The sequence below is a fragment of the Bos javanicus genome, chromosome 28, assembly GCF_032452875.1.
Source record: "Bos javanicus breed banteng chromosome 28, ARS-OSU_banteng_1.0, whole genome shotgun sequence".
In the NCBI taxonomy this organism is placed as follows: Eukaryota; Metazoa; Chordata; class Mammalia; order Artiodactyla; family Bovidae; genus Bos; species Bos javanicus.
Window position 1 is genome coordinate 1002473 of NC_083895.1, and position 17676 is coordinate 1020148.

Consider the following 17676-nt stretch of genomic DNA (forward strand, 5'->3'; position numbering starts at 1 on the left):
TGAGCAAGCACTGATCACGTGGCTCATCATGCACTGATCACGTGGCTGATCACACATGTATTACGTGACTGATCATGCACTGATCACGTGGCTGCTCATGCACTGATCACGTGGCTGTCATGCACTGATCACTTGGATATCATGGACTGATCACGTGGCTGATCACACACGTATCACATGACTGATCATGCACTGATCACGTGGCTATTATGCACTGATCACGTGGCTATCATGCACTGATCACGTGGCTGATCAGGCAATGATCACGTAGCTACCATGTACTGGTCACGTGACTGATCATGCACTGATCACGTAATTGATCATGCACTGTCATGTGGCTGATCATGCACTGATCACGTGGCTGATCATACACTGATCACGTGACTGATCATGCACTGATCAAGTGACTGATCATGCACTGATCACGGGGCTATCATGCACTGATCACTTGGCTGGACATACACTGATCACGTGCCTGGTCATGCACTGATCACGTGGCTGATCATGCACTGTCCACATGACTGATCATGCACTGATCTCGTGTCTGTTCATGCACTGATCACGTGGCTATCATGCACTGCTCACGTGGCTGATCAAGCGATCATCACGCAGCTACCATGTACTGGTCACATGACTGATCATGCACTGATCACGTGACTGATCATGCAGTGGTCACGTTCCTATCATGCACTACTCACGTGGCTGATCATGCAATGGTCATGTAGCTACCATGTACAGGTCACGTGAATGATCATACACCCATCAGGTGACTGATCATGCACTGATCACGTGGCTATCATGCACTGATCACGAGACTGATCATGCACTGATCACGTCTATATCATGCACTGATCACATGACTGCCCATGCACTGATCACGTGGATGATCATACACTAATCATGTGACAGATCATGCACTGATCACGTGGCTGATCATGCACTGATACCGTGACTGAGCATGGACTGATCACATGACTATCCTGTAGTGATCACGTGACTTAATGCCGCTGATCATGTGACTGATCATGCGCTGATCATGTTTGCTATCATACACTGATCATGTGCCTCTGGAGGCAATAAACAAAGAGCTGAGTAGGCACGAATCAAACAGTCAGCAGGCAATAATCATGGAACTCAGTTGTGAGGAATCATGCTGCTCAGCTGGTAATAATCAAGCAGCTGAGCAGGAAGGAATTACGCAGCACAGCTGACAATTGTCAAGCAGATGACAGGCAGGAATCGTGCAGCTCAGCTGGCAATTGTCAAGCAGATGAGCAGACAGTAATCACGCAGCTCAGCAGGCCCAGATCACGTGACTGAGCATGCACTGTTCACGTGGCTGATCATACACTGATCATGTGATTGATCATGCACTGATCACTTGGATATCATGCACTGATCACGTGGCTGATCATGCACTGTTCACGTGTCTGACCATGCACTGATCACGTGGCTGATCATACACTGCTCACGTAACTGATAATGCACTGATCACGTGGCTATCATGCACTGAATACGTGGCTGAACATGCACGGTTCACGTGGCTGATCACACACCTGTCACGTGACATATCATGCACTGATCACCTGGCACTCATGCACTGATCACGTGGCTGATCATACGCTGCTCACGAAACTCATCATGCACACATCACGTGGCTATCATGCAATGCTCACGTGGTTCGTCATGGAATGATCACGAAGCTACCATATACTGGTCACGTGACTGATCATGCACAGATCACGTAAATGATCATGCACTGTTCACGTGACTGATCATGTACAGATCACTTGACTGATAATGCACTGATCACGTGGCTATCATGCTCTGCTCACGTGGCTGATCATGCAACGATCAGGTAGCAACCATGTACTGGTCTCGTGAACTGATCATGCACTGATCACGTAATTGATCCTGCACTGATCACGTGGCTCATCACGCACTGATCCGGTGGCTGATCACACACATATCACGTGACTTATCATGTACAGATTCCGTGACTAATCATGAAGTGATCAGGTGTCTATCCTGGACTGATCACGTGGATATCATGCACTGATCACGTGGCTGATCACACACGTATCACGTGACTGATCATACACTGATCACGTGGCTATCATGCACTGATTACGTGATTGTTCATGCACAGATCACGTGACTGATCATGCACAGATCACGTGACTGATCATGCACTGATCACGTGGCTATTATGCACTGCTCACGTGGCTGATCATGCAATGATCACACAGCTACCATGTACTGGTCACATGACTGATCATGCACTGATCACATAATTGATCATGCACTGAACACCTGGCTTATCATGCATTGATCATGTGACTGATCATGTGCTGATCATGTTTGGTGTCACACACTGATCATGTGCCTCTGGAGGCAATGAACATAGAGCTGAGTAGGAAGGAATCAGTCAGCAGGCTATAATCATGGAACTCACCTCTGAGAAATCATGCTGCTCAGCTGGCAATAATCAAGTAGATGAGCAGGCAGGAATTATGCAGCACAGGTGGCAATTGTCAAGGAGATGACAGGCAGGAATCGTGTAGCTCAGCTAGAAATGGTCAAGCAGATGAGCAGACAGTAATCACGCAGCTCAGCAGGCCCTGATTACGTGACTGAGCATGCACTGTTCACATGGCTGATCACACACCTATCACGTGACTGATCATGCACTGATCATGTGACTGATCATGCACTGATCACGTAGCTATCTTGCACTGATCACTTGGCTGATCATACACTCATCACGGGACTGATCGTGCACTGATCACGGCGCTATCATGCATTGACTACATGACTCCACATGCACTGATCACGTGGATGATCCTGCACTGATCACGTGACCGACCATGCACTGATCACGTGACTGATCAGGCACTGATCACATGGCTGATCATGCACTGATCACGTGGCTATCATGCACTGCTCACGTGGCTGATCAGGCAATGATCACGCAGCTACAATGTACTGGTCACATGACTGATCACGCACTGATCACGTATATGATCATGCACTGATCACCTGGCTTATCATGCATTGATCATGTGACTGATCATGTGCTGATCATGTTTGGTGTCACACAGTGATCATGTGCCTCTGGAGGCAAAGAACATAGAGCTGAGTAGGCAGGAAACAGTCAGCAGGCTATAATCATGGAACTCAGCTCTGAGAAATCATGCTGCTCAGCTGGCAATAACCAAGTAGATGAGCAGGCAGGAATTATGCAGCACAGGTGGCAATTGTCAAGGAGATGACAGGCAGGAATCGTGCAGCTCAGCTGGCAATTGTCAAGCAGATGAGCAGACAGTAATCACGCAGCTCAGCAGGCCCTGATCACGTGACTGAGCATGCACTGTTTACGTCGCTGATCACACACCTATCAAGTGAATGATCATGCACTGATCACGTGGCTCTCATGCACTGATCACGTGATTGCGCATGCATTGTTCACGTAATAGTATGCACTGATCACGTGGCTATCATGCACTGATGACGTGGCTAATCATGCACTGATCATATGACTGATCTTGCACTGATCACGTAATTGATCCTGCACTGATCACTTGGCTCATCATGCACTGATCACGTGGCTGATCACACATGTATTACGTGACTGATCATGCACTGATCACGTGGCTCTCATGCACTGATCACGTGGCTGTCATGCACTGATCACATGGATATCATGCACTGATCACGTGGCTGATCACACACGTATCACATGACTGATCATGCACTGATCACGTGGCTATTATGCACTGATCACGTGGCTATCATGCACTGATCACGTGGCTGATCATGCACTGATCATGCACTGATCACGTAGCTATCTTGCATTGGTCACTTGGCTGATCATACACTCATCACGGACTGATCGTGCACTGATTGCGCCCTATCATGCTTTGACTACATGACTCCACATGCACTGATCACGTGCATGATCATGCACTGATCACGTGACTGACCATACACTGATCACGTGACTGATCAGGCCCTGATCACGTGGCTATCATGCACTGATCATTTGGCTGGTCATACACTGATCATGTGCCAGGTCATGCACTGATCATGTGGCTGATCATGCACTGCTCACGTGTCTGGTCATGCAATGATCACGTAGCTACCATATACTGGTCACGCGACTGATTATGCACAGATCACGTAAATGATCATGCACTCTTTTCGTGACTGATCATGTACTTATCACGTGACTGATCATTCACTGATCACGTGGCAATCATGCTCTCCTCACGTGGGTGATCATGCAATGATCACGTAGCAACCATGTACTGGTCACCTGACTGATCATGCACTGATCATTTAATTGATCCAGCACTGATCACGTGGCTCATCCTGCACTGATCACGTGACTGTTCACGCACTGATCACTTGACTGATCATGCACTAATCACGTGGCTATAATGCCCTGATTACGTGGCTGAAAATACACTTTTCACGTGCCTGGTCATGCACAGATCACGTGACTAATGATGTACTGATCACGGGGCTATAATTCACTGATCATGTGGATATCATGCACAGATTACGTGCCTGTCATGCACAGATTACGTGACTAATCATGAACTGATCACGTAGGTATCATGCACTGATCACGTGGCTGATCATACAGTGCTCACGTAGCTGATCATGCAGTGATCATGTGTCTATCATGCAGTGCTCACGTGGCTGATCCTGCAATGATCACGTAGCTTACATGTACTGGTCACGTGACTGATCATGCAATGGTAACGTAATTGATCATGCACTGATCACGTGACTGATCATGTACTGATCACGTGAATGATCATGCAGTGATCACGTGTCTATCATGCACTGCTTACGTGGCTGATCATTCAATGTTCACATAGCTACCATGTACTGGTCACATGACTGATCAGCACTGATCACGTAATTGATCATGCACTGATCAAGCGGCTGATCATACACTGATCACGTGACTGATCATGCACTTCTAACGAGACTCATCATGCACTGATCACGTGGCTATCATAAACTGATCACGTGGCTGATCATACACTGTTCACGTGTCTGACCATGCACTGCTCACGTGGCTGATCATACACTGTTCACGTAACTGATCATGCACTGATCATGTGACTGATCATGCACTGATCACGTGACTGATCATGCACTGATCACGTGACTGATCATGCACTGATCACGTGACTGATCATGCACTGATCACGTGACTGATCATGCACTGATCACGTGTCTGATCATGCACTGATCACATGGCTATCATGCACTTATCACATAGCTGGTCATACACTAATCTTATAGCTACCATGTACCAGTCACGTGAATGATCATACACCCATCAGGTGACTGATCATGTACTGATCACGTGGCTATCATGCACTGACCACGAGACTGAAAATGCACTGATCACGTCTATATCATGCACTGATCACATGACTGCCCATGCACTGATCATGTGGATGATCATCACTAATCATGTGACAGATCATGCACTGATCACGTGGCTGATCATGCACTGATACCGTGACTGAGCATGGACTGATCACATGACTATCATGTAGTGATCACGTGACTTAATGGCGCTGATCATGTGACTGATCATGCGCTGGTCATGTTTGCTATCATACACTGATCATGTGCCTCTGGAGGCAATAAACAAAGAGCTGAGTAGGCACGAATCAAACAGTCAGCAGGAAATAATCATGGAACTCAGCTGTGAGGAATCATGCTGCTCAGCTGGCAATAATCATGCAGCTGAGCAGGCAGGAATTACGCAGCACAGCTGGCAATTGTCAAGCAGATGACAGGCAGGAATCGTGCAGCTCAGCTGGCAATTGTCAAGCAGATGAGCAGACAGTAATCACGCAGCTCAGCAGGCCCTGATCACGTGACTGAGCATGCACTGTTCACGTGGCTGATCATACACTGCTCACGTAACTGATCATGCACTGATCACGTGGCTATCATGCACTGATCACGTGGCTATCATAAACTGATCACGTGGCTGATCATACACTGTTCACGTGTCTGACCATGCACTGCTCACGTGGCTGATCATACACTGTTCACGTAACTGATCATGCACTGATCATGTGACTGATCATGCACTGATCACGTGACTGATCATGCACTGATCACGTGACTGATCATGCACTGATCACGTGACTGATCATGCACTGATCACGTGTCTGATCATGCACTGATCACATGGCTATCATGCACTTATCACATAGCTGGTCATACACTAATCTTATAGCTACCATGTACCAGTCACGTGAATGATCATACACCCATCAGGTGACTGATCATGTACTGATCACGTGGCTATCATGCACTGACCACGAGACTGAAAATGCACTGATCACGTCTATATCATGCACTGATCACATGACTGCCCATGCACTGATCATGTGGATGATCATCACTAATCATGTGACAGATCATGCACTGATCACGTGGCTGATCATGCACTGATACCGTGACTGAGCATGGACTGATCACATGACTATCATGTAGTGATCACGTGACTTAATGGCGCTGATCATGTGACTTATCATGCGCTGGTCATGTTTGCTATCATACACTGATCATGTGCCTCTGGACGCAATAAACAAAGAGCTGAGTAGGCACGAATCAAGCAGTCAGCAGGCAATAATCATGGAACTCAGCTGTGAGGAATCATGTTGCTCAGCTGGCAATAATCAAGCAGCTGAGCAGGCAGGAATTACGCAGCACAGCTGGCAATTGTCAAGCAGATGACAGGCAGGAATCGTGCAGCTCAGCTGGCAATTGTCAAGCAGATGAGCAGACAGTAATCACGAAGCTCAGCAGGCCCTGATCACGTGACTGAGCATGCACTGTTCTCGTGGCTGATCATACACTGATCACGTGATTGATCATGCACTGATCACTTGGATATCATGCACTGATCACGTGGCTGATCATACACTGCTCACGTAACTGATCATGCACTGATCACGTGGCTATCATGCACTGATCACGTGACTGATCATGCACTGGTCACGTGACTGATCATGCCCTGATCAAGTAGCTATCATGCACTGATCACGTGGCTGATCATGCAATGATCATGAAGCTACCATGTACCGGTCACGTGACCGATCATACACCCATCAGGTGACTGATCATGCACTGATCACGTGGCTATATTGCACTGATCACGTGGCTATCATGCACTGATCACGTGGCTGATCATGCAATGATCACGTAGCTACCATGCACTGGTCACGTGACTGATCATGCACTTATCAGGTAACTGATCATGCACTGATCACGTGACTGATCATGCACAGATCACGTGACTGATCATGCACAGATCACGTGACTGATCATGCACTGATCACGTGGCTATCATGCACTGCTCACGTGGCTGATCATGCAATGATCACATAATTGATCATGCACTGATCACCTGGCTTATCATGCATTGATCATGTGACTGATCATGTGCTGATCATGTTTGGTGTCAGACACTGATCATGTGCCTCTGGAGGCAATGAACATAGAGCTGAGTAGGCAGGAATCAGTCAGCAGGGTATAATCATGGAACTCACCTCTGAGAAATCATGCTGCTCAGCTGGCAATAATCAAGTAGATGAGCAGGCAGGAATTACGCAGCACAGGTGGCAATTGTAAAGGAGATGACAAGCAGGAATCGTACAGCTCAGCTGGCAATTGTCAAGCAGATGAGCAGACAGTAATCACGCAGCTCAGCAGGCCCTGATCACGTGACTGAGCATGCTGTTCACGTGGATGATCACACACCTATCACGTGAATGATCTTGCACTGATCACGTGGCTCTCATGCACAGATCACATGATTGCGCATGCACTGATCACGTAATTGTATGCAGTGCTCACGTGGTTATCATGCACTGATGACGTGGCTGATCATGCACTGATCATGTGACTGATCATGCACTGATCACGTAGCTATCTTGCATTGGTTACTTGGCTGATCATACACTCATCACGGGACTGATCGTGCACTGATTGCGGCCCTATCATGCTTTGACTACATGACTCCACATGCACTGATCACGTGCATGATCATGCACTGATCACGTGACTGACCATACACTGATCACGTGACTGATCAGGCCCTGATCACGTGGCTATCATGCACTGATCATTTGGCTGGTCATACACTTATCATGTGCCTGGTCATGCACTGATCATGTGGCTGATCATGCACTGCTCACGTGTCTGGTCATGCAATGATCACGTAGCTACCATATACTGGTCACGCGACTGATTATGCACAGATCACGTAAATGATCATGCACTCTTTTTGTCACTGATCATGTACTGATCACGTGACTGATCATGCACTGATCACGTGGCTATCATGCTCTCCTCACGTGGGTGATCATGCAATGATCACATAGCAACCATGTACTGGTCACCTGACTGATCATGCACTGAGCACGTAATTGATCCAGCACTGATCACGTGGCTCATCCTGCACTGATCACGTGACTGTTCACGCACTGATCACTTGACTGATCATGCACTGATCACGTGGCTATAATGCCCTGATTACGTGGCTGAACATACACTTTTCACGTGCCTGGTCATGCACAGATCACGTGACTAATGATGTACTGATCACGGGGCTATAATTCACTGATCACGTGGATATCATGCACTGATTACGTGCCTGTCATGCACAGATCACGTGACTAATCATGAACTGATCACGTAGGTATCATGCACTGAACACGTGGCTCATCATACACTGCTCACGTAGCTGATCATGCAGTGATCACGTGTCTATCATGCAGTGCTCACGTGGCTGACCCTGCAATGATCACGAAGCTTACATGTACTGGTCACGTGACTGATCATGCAATGGTAACGTAATTGATCATGCACTGATCACGTGACTGATCATGTACTGATCACGTGATTGATCATCCACTGATCACGTGTCTATCATGCACTGCTTACGTGGCTGATCATTCAATGTTCACATAGCTACCATGTACTGGTCACATGACTGATCAGCACTGATCACGTAATTGATCATGCACTGATCAAGCGGCTGATCATACACTGATCACGTGACTGATCATGCACTTCTAACGAGACTCATCATGCACTGATCACGTGGCTATCATGCACTGATCACGTGGCTGATCATACACTGTTCACGTGTCTGACCATGCACTGCTCACGTGGCTGACATTACACTGTTCACGTAACTGATCATGCACTGATCACGTGACTGATCATGCACTGATCACGTGACTGATCATGCACTGATCACGTGACTGATCATGCACTGATCACGTGGCTGATCATGCACTTATCACATAGCTGGTCATACACTGATCTTATAGCTACCATGTACCGGTTACGTGAATGATCATACACCCATCAGGTGACTGATCATGCACTGATCACGTGGCTATCATGCACTGACCACGAGACTGAAAATGCACTGATCACGTCTATATCATGCACTGATCACATGACTGCCCATGCACTGATCATGTGGATGATCATCACTAATCATGTGACAGATCATGCACTGATCACGTGGCTGATCATGCACTGATACCGTGACTGAGCATGGACTGATCACATGACTATCATGTAGTGATCACGTGACTTAATGGCGCTGATCATGTGACTGATCATGCGCTGGTCATGTTTGCTATCATACACTGATCATGTGCCTCTGGAGGCAATAAACAAAGAGCTGAGTAGGCACGAATCAAACAGTCAGCAGGAAATAATCATGGAACTCAGCTGTGAGGAATCATGCTGCTCAGCTGGCAATAATCATGCAGCTGAGCAGGCAGGAATTACGCAGCACAGCTGGCAATTGTCAAGCAGATGACAGGCAGGAATCGTGCAGCTCAGCTGGCAATTGTCAAGCAGATGAGCAGACAGTAATCACGCAGCTCAGCAGGCCCTGATCACGTGACTGAGCATGCACTGTTCACGTGGCTGATCATACACTGCTCACGTAACTGATCATGCACTGATCACGTGGCTATCATGCACTGATCACGTGACTGATCATGCACTGGTCACATGACTGATCATGCCCTGATCAAGTGGCTATCATGCACTAATCACGTGGCTGATCATGCAATGATCATGAAGCTACCATGTACCGGTCACGTGACCGATCATACACCCAACAGGTGACTGATCATGCACTGATCACGTGGCTATATTGCACTGATCACGTGGTTATCATGCACTGATCACGTGGCTATCATGCACTGATCACGTGGTTGAGCATGCAATGATCACGTAGCTACCATGCACTGGTCACGTGACTGATCATGCACTTATCAGGTAACTGATCATGCACTGATCACGTGACTGATCATGCACAGATCACATGACTGATCATGCACAGATCACGTGACTGATCATGCACTGATCACGTGGCTATCATGCACTGCTCACGTGGCTGATCATGCAATGATCACATAATTGATCATGCACTGATCACCTGGCTTATCATGCATTGATTATGTGACTGATCATGTGCTGATCATGTTTGGTGTCACACACTGATCATGTGCCTCTGGAGGCAATGAACATAGAGCTGAGTAGGCAGGAATCAGTCAGCAGGCTATAATCATGGAACTCACCTCTGAGAAATCATGCTGCTCAGCTGGCAATAATCAAGTACATGAGCAGGCAGGAATTACGCAGCACAGGTGGCAATTGTAAAGGAGATGACAAGCAGGAATCGTGCAGCTCAGCTGGAAATTGTCAAGCAGATGAGCAGACAGTAATCACGCAGCTCAGCAGGCCCTGATCACGTGACAGAGCATGCTGTTCACGTGGATGATCACACACCTATCACGTGACTGATCATGCACTGATCATGTGACTGATCATGCACTGATCATGTGACTGATCATGCACTGATCACGTGGCTATCATGCACTGTTCACTTGGCTGGATATACACTGATCACTTGCCAGGTCATGCACTGATCACCTGGCTGATCATGCACTGATCACGTGACTGATCATGCACTGATCTCGTGTCTGATCATGCACTGATCACGTGGCTATCATGCACTGCTCACGTGGCTGATCATGCAGTGTTCACGTGGCTATCATGCACTACTCACGTGGCTGATCATGCAATGATCATGTAGCCACCATGTACAGGACACGTGAATGATCATACACCCATCAGGTGACTGATCATGCACTGATCACGTGGCTATCCTGCACTGATCACGAGACTGATCATGCACTGATCACGTCTATATCATGCACTGATCACATGACTGCCCATGCACTGATCACGTGGATGATCATACACTAATCATGTGACAGATCATGCACTGATCACGTGGCTGAGCATGCACTGATACCGTGACTGAGCATGGACTGATCACATGCCTATTATGTAGTGATCACGTGACTTAATGGCGCTGATCATGTGACTGACCATGCGCTGATCATGTTTGCTATCATACACTGATCATGTGCCTCTGGAGGCAATGAACATAGAGCTGAGTAGGCAGGAATCAGTCAGCAGGCTATAATCATGGAACTCAGCTCTGAGAAATCATGCTCCTCAGCTGGCAATAATCAATTAGATGAGCAGGCAGGAATTACGCAGCACAGCTGGCAATTGTCAAGCAGATGACAGGCAGGAATCATGCAGCTCAGCTGGCAATTGTCAAGCAGATGAGCAGACAATAATCACGCAGCTCAGCAGGCCCTGATCACGTGACTGAGCATGCACTGTCACGTGGCTGATCACACACTGATCACGTGATGATCATGCACTGATCACTTGGATATCATGCACTGATCACGTGGCTGATCATACACTGTTCACGTGTCTGACTATGCACTGATCACATGGCTGATCATACACTGCTCACGTAACTCATCATTCACACATCACGTTTCTATCATGCACTGCTCACGTGGCTCGTCACGGAATGATCACGTAGCTACCATATACTGGTCACGTGACTGATTATGCACAGATCACGTCAATGATCATGCACTGTTCACGTGACTGATCATGCAGTGATCACGTGGCTATCGTGCACTACTCACGTGGCTGATCATGCAATGATCATGTAGCTACCATGTTCAGGTCACGTGCATGATCATACACTCATCAGGTGACTGATCATGCACTGATCACGTAATTGATCATGCACTGATCATGTGGCTGATCATGCACTGATCACGTGGCTGATCATCCACTGATCACGTGACTGATCATGAACTGATCACGTGACTGATCATGCACTGATCACGTGGCTATCATGCACTGATCACTTGGCTGGTCATACACTGATCACGTGCCTGGTCATGCACAGATTACATGACTGATCATGCACTGAACACGTGATTGATCATGCACTGATCACGAGGCTATCATGCACTACTCACGTGGCTGATCATGCAATGATCATGTAGCTACCATGTACCGGTCAGGTGACTGATCATACACCCATTAGGTGACGGATCATGCACTGATCACGTCGCTGATCATACACTGACCACCTGCCTGGTCATGCACAGATCACGTGACAAATCATGAACTGATCACATAGCTATCATGAAATGATCACCTGGCTGATCATGCACTGATCACGTGGCTGATCATGCACTGATACCCTGACTGAGCATGGACTGATCACATGACTATCATGTAGTGATCACGTGACTTAATGGCTCTGATCATGTGACTGATTATGTGCTGATCATGTTTGGTGTCACACACTGATCATGTGCCTCTGGAGGCAATGAACATAGAGCTGAGTAGGCAGGAATCAGTCAGCAGGCTATAATCATGGAACTAAACTCTGAGAAATCATGCTGCTCAGCTGGCAATAATCAAATAGATGAGCAGGCAGGAATTACGCAGCACAGGTGGCAATTGTCAAGGAGATGACAGGCAGGAATCGTGCAGCTCAGCTGGAAATTGTCAAGCAGATGAGCAGACAGTAATCACGCAGCTCAGCAGGCCCTGATCACGTGACTGAGCATGCACTGTTCACATGGCTGATCACACACCTATCACGTGACTGATCATGCACTGATCATGTGACTGATCATGCACTGATCACGTAGCTATCTTGTACTGATCACTTGGCTGATCATACACTCATCACGGGACTGATCGTGCACTGATTATGGCGCTATTATGCATTGACTACATGACTCCACATGCACTGATCACGTGGATGATCATGCACTGATCACGTGACTGACCATGCACTGATCACGTGACTGATAATGCACTGATCACGTGGCTGATCATGCACTGATCACGTGGCTATCATGCACTGCTCACGTCACTGACCTGGCAATGATCACGCAGCTACCATGTACTGGTCACGTGACTGATCATGCACTGATCACGTAATTGATCATGCACTGATCATGTGGCTGATCATGCACTGATCACGTGGCTGATCATACACTGATCACGTGACTGATCATGCACTGATCACGTGACTGATCATGCACTGATCACGTGGCTATCATGCACTGATCACTTGGCTGGACATACACTGATCACGTGCCTGGTCATGCACTGATCACGTGGCTGATCATGCACTGATCACGTGACTGATCATGCACTGATCTCGTGACTGATCAAGCACTGATCACGTGGCTATCATGCACTGCTCACGTGGCTGATCATGCGATATTCACGCAGCTACCATGTACTGGTCACATGACTGATCATACACCCATCAGGTGACTGATCATGCACTGATCACGTGGCAATCATGCACTGATCACGAGACTGATCATGCACTGATCATGTCTATATCATGCACTGATCACATGACTCCCCATGCACTGATCACGTGGATGATCATACACTAATCATGTGACAGATCATGCACTGATCACGTGGCTGATCATGCACTGATACCGTGACTGAGCATGGACTGATCACATGCCTATCATGTAGTGATCACGTGACTTAATGGCGCTGATCATGTGACTGATCATGCGCTGATCATGTTTGCTATCATACACTGATCATGTGCCTCTGGAGGCAATAAACAAAGAGCTGAGTAGGCACGAATCATACAGTCAGCAGGCAATAATCATGGAACTCAGGTGTGAGGAATCATGCTGCTCAGCTGGCAATAATCAAGCAGCTAGCTGGCAGGAATTACACAGCACAGCTGGCAATTGTCAAGCAGATGACAGGCAGGAATCGTGCAGCTCAGCTGGCAATTGTCAAGCAGATGAGCAGACAGTAATCATGAAGCTCAGCGGGCCCTGATCACGTGACTGAGCATGCACTGTTCACGTGGCTGATCATACACTGATCACGTGATTGATCATGCACTGATCACTTGGATATCATGCACTGATCACTTTGCTGATCATACACTGTTCACGTATCTGACCATGCAGTGATCTCGTGGCTGATCATACACTGCTCACGTAACTGATCATGCACTGATCACGTGGCTTATCATGCACTGATCACGTGGATGTCATGCACTGATCACGTGGATATCATGCACTGATCACGTAATTGATCATGCACTGATCACCTGGCTTATCATGCATTGATCATGTGACTGATCATGTGCTGATCATGTTTGGTGTCACACACTGATCTTGTGCCTCTGGAGGCAATGAACAAAGAGCTGAGTAGGCAGGAATCAGTAGGCAATAATCATGGAAGTCAGCTCTGAGAAATCATGCTGCTCAGCTGGCAATAATCAAGTAGATGAGCAGGCAGGAATTATGCAGCACAGGTGGCAATTGTCAAGGAGATGACAGGCAGGAATCGTACAGCTCAGCTGGCAATTGTCAAGCAGATGAGCAGACAGTATTCATGAAGCTCAGCAGGCCCTGATCACGTGACTGAGCATGCACTGTTCACGTCGCTGATCACACACCTATCACGTGAATGATCATGCACTGATCACGTGGCTCTCATGCACAGATCACGTGATTGCACATGCACTGATCACGTAATTGTATGCACTGATCACGTGGCTATCATGCACTGATGACGTGGCTGATCATGCACTGATCATGTGACTGATCATGCACTGATCACGTAGCTATCTTGCACTGGTCACTTGGCTGATCATACATTCATCACGGGACTGATCGTGCACTGATTGCGGCGCTATCATGCATTGACTACATGACTCCACATGCACTGATCACGTGCATGATCATGCACTGATCACGTGACTGACCATGCACTGATCACGTGACTGATCATGCACTGATCACCTGGCTATCATGCACTGATCATTTGGCTGGTCATACACTGATCATGTGCCTGGTCATGCACTGATCATGTGGCTGATCATGCACTGCTCACGTGGCTGGTCATGCAATGATCACGTAGCTACCATATACTGGTCACGCGACTGATCATGCACAGATCACGTAAATGATCATGCACTCTTCCCGTGACTGATCATGTACTGATCACGTGCCTGGTCATGCACTGATCACGTGGCTGATCATGCACTTATCACGTGACTTATCACGCACTGATCTCCTGTCTGATCATGCACTGATCACGTGGCTGATCATGCACTGATCATGTGACTGATCATGCACTGATCTCGTGTCTGATCATGCACTGATCATGTGGCTATCATGCACTGATCACTTGACTGGTCATACTGATCACGTGCCTCGTCATGCACTGATCACGTGGCTGATCATGCACTGATCACGTGACTGATCATGCACTGATCACATGGCTATCATGCAGTGATCACGTGGCTATCATGCACAGATCACATGGCTGATCATGCAATGATCACGTAGCTACCATATACTGGTCACGTGACTGATCATGCACTGATCACGTGACTGATCATGCACTGTTCACGAGACTCATCATGCACTGATCACGTGGATATCATGCATTGATCACGTGTTTGTTCATACACTGTTCACGTGTCTGAACATGCACTGCTCATGTGGCTGATCATACACTGTTCACGTAACTGATCATGCACTGATCACGTGGATATCATGCACTGATCACGTGGCTGAACATGCACTGTTCACGTGGCTTACCACACACCTGTCACGTGACTGATCATGCACTGATCACGTGGCACTCATGCACTGATCACGTGGCTGATCATACTCTGCTCACGTAAGTGATCATGCACACATCACGTGGCTATCAGGCACTTCTCACCTGGCTGGTCATGCAATGTTCACGTAGCTACCATATACTGGTCACGTGACTGATCATGCTCATATCACGTAAATGATCATGCACTGTTCAGTGGAATGATCATGTACTGATCACGTGACTGATCATGCACTGATCACGTGGCTATCATGCACTGCTCACGTGGCTGATCATGCAATGATCATGTAAAACCATGTACTGGTCACGTGACTGATCATACACTGATCACGTAATTAATCCTGCACTGATCACCTGACTCATCATGCACTGATCACGTGGCTGGTCACACACGTATCACGTGACTGATCATGCACTGATCAGGTGGCTATCATGCACTAATCACGTGGCTATCATTCACTGATCACGTGGATATCAATCATTGATCACGTGGCTGAACACACACGTATCACATGACTGATCATTCACTGATCACGTGGCTATCATGCACTGATCACGTGGCTGATCATGCAATGATCATGTAGCTACCATGTACTGGTCACGTGACTGATCATACACGGATCACGTAATTGATCATGCACTGATCACGTGGCTGATCATGCACTGAACACGTGAATAATCATGCACTGATCACGTGACGGATCATACACTGATTATGTGGCTATCAAGCACTGCTATTTGGCTGATCATGCAATGATAACGCAGCTACCAGATACTGGTCACGTGACTGATCATGCACTGATGACGTAATTGATCATGCACTGATCATGTGGCTGGTCATGCACTGATCACGTGACTGATCATGCACTGATCATGTGGCTATCATGCACTGATCACTTGACTGGTCATACACTGGTCACGCAGGTACCATGTACTGGTCACGTGACTGATCATGCACTGATCACGTGGCTGATCATGCACTGATCACGTGGCTATCATGCACTTATCACATGGCTGGTCATACACTAATCTTATAGCTACCATGTACCGGTCACGTGAATGATCATACACCCATCAGGTGACTGATCATGCACTGATCACGTGGCTATCAGGCACTGATCACGAGACTGAAAATGCACTGATCACGTCTAATCATGCACTAATCACATGACTGCCCATGCACTGATCATGTGGATGATCATACACTAATCATGTGACAGATCATGCACTGATCACGTGGCTGATCATGCACTGAGCATGGACTGATCACATGCCTATCATGTAGTGATCACGTGACTTAATGGCGCTGATCATGTGACTGATCATGCGCTGATCATGTTTGCTATCATACACTGATCATGTGCCTCTGGATGCAATAAACAAAGAGCTGAGTAGGCACGAATCAAACAGTCAGCAGGCAATAATCATGGAACTCAGGTGTGAGGAATCATGCTGCTCAGCTGGCAATAATCAAGCAGCTGAGCAGGCAGGAATTACGCAGCACAGCTGGCAATTGTCAAGCAGATGACAGGCAGGAATCGTGCAGCTCAGCTGGCAATTGTCAAGCAGATGAGCAGACAGTAA